The following is a 1,741-nucleotide window of genomic DNA, read 5'->3' as shown; positions in this document are numbered from 1 at the left end:
CAGGCTCCATGCACCGGGAGCCTGATGTGGGATTCGATCCCGGATCTCCAGGATCGCGCCCTGGGCCAAAGGCAGGCGCCAAACCGCTGCGCCACCCAGGGATCCCTGATTTCAGGCTGTTAAAAGGTCCTTCCTGCTCTGGGGCCTGGGTCCACCACCACCTCTGACCCACTGCAGCTGTTGATCACGGGGTCTTGATGATGCAGATGCTCTTTGCATGGCAGCCTTATGGTCCAAGTAATGAGACCATGGAAATTTCTGGTTTGCACCAAGAAAATCGACTAGTGGGCACAGACAAGTGGTACTAAGATTTGCTCTCTCTCAAAGATTCAAATGCAGAGAATTTCGGTCAAATATCCTCCTGGAACTCTCTAGGTGCCTGAGCCCCCAGCCCTCCTCTCGATGGAGATATTTGAAATCAGTTTGAATATGCTAGGACTCTGCTAACACTAACATATTACCTTTCTGCCTATTTTAGCCAAAAAGACAATTTGATGAACATTTCTCTGCTCCTTTATACTATCATTTGAAACACGTCAAATATGTGGGGGCAGAGTGACATCAACACCAGGGGTTTAGCTTTTAGGCACAACCTTGAAAGGCAAGGCCTTGCCTGCATGTCCGCTCTCCCTCCCTCCCTCTTCTCATTTGTAGTTTGCTGCTGGCATCGACTCGTTGCCGTAGTTCTTGAGATACTGTGCTCACGTTAAACTGGGGAGTAGCTGTGAACGGGATGGTCATTTAAAAACTATCCATAGCCACTCTGCCTTCTAGGCGGAGGGCTTTGGAATCCTTTGTAACAGAAGTTCGATTTATCCTCTTTTCTCTATGGTGACTGGTGGGGGGAAACGTGTAACACAGATGTTCACGGGGTCACTCTGCTCCTCAGCATCAGGATGGGACAGGGTCAGGTCACACTCTGCAGCTATGTTTTATGGCGGGTCCAATGCCCCCAGGATTTCTGCAAATATATTTGTGCTAGCCACTTGACTCCAGTTTCCTGCTTTTGTTGAATTCTCATTACTCTGAGTCTTGAGGCTGCTTTATCTCTGCCCTGGCTCCAAGTCAGATGTGGGAGCATTTCCTTCTCTATTTTATGTCCTGCTTGTCCTCCTATTGCTCACAAGAGGCAGCTGTGGATACCAAAAAAATTCACTGACACTTAGGGTTACAGAGTGTAGGGAAGGGGCATATACAACACAGATAGCTTGAAGTTGGATATTACATCTTTCTGGCCTCATAAAGTTCCTCGGCCATTATTTCCAAACCAAGCTGTGACCCCTGACTTCTCTCCGTGTAACCCTTTCTTTGCCTCATCTTCCGTCCCAACCACACAAATAATCATCTCACTTTTTAATATGCAGAAAAACGCAGCTCTCTTCAGACTAGAATATGTCTCCTCTTGGCACGTGGTTCTGCGTACACTCGAAAAGAGTGTACATTCTGTTGATGTTGAGTGGAGTGCTTTATAAATGTCAATTAGATCAAGTTTAACAGTGTCGTTCAAATCTTCTACGGCCTTGTTTTCTGGTCTATCAGTGATTGAAGAGGGGTGGCGAAATGTCTAACTAAAATGTTGGATTTGTTTTTGTGGTTCTATCGGTTTTTGCCTCATGTGTTTTGAGGCTCTGCTTTCAGGTGTACACGTGTTTACCATTCTTATCTCCTGTTGATTAATTGGCCCCTTTATCATTATGAAATGACTTTTTCTTTAGCCTTGCTAAAATCCTTGGCTCTGAAA

This window comes from Canis aureus, chromosome 20, assembly GCF_053574225.1.
Source record: "Canis aureus isolate CA01 chromosome 20, VMU_Caureus_v.1.0, whole genome shotgun sequence".
Classification (NCBI taxonomy): Eukaryota; Metazoa; Chordata; class Mammalia; order Carnivora; family Canidae; genus Canis; species Canis aureus.
The sequence above is the reverse complement of the archived record's forward strand: the minus strand, read 5'-3'. Positions refer to the sequence as shown.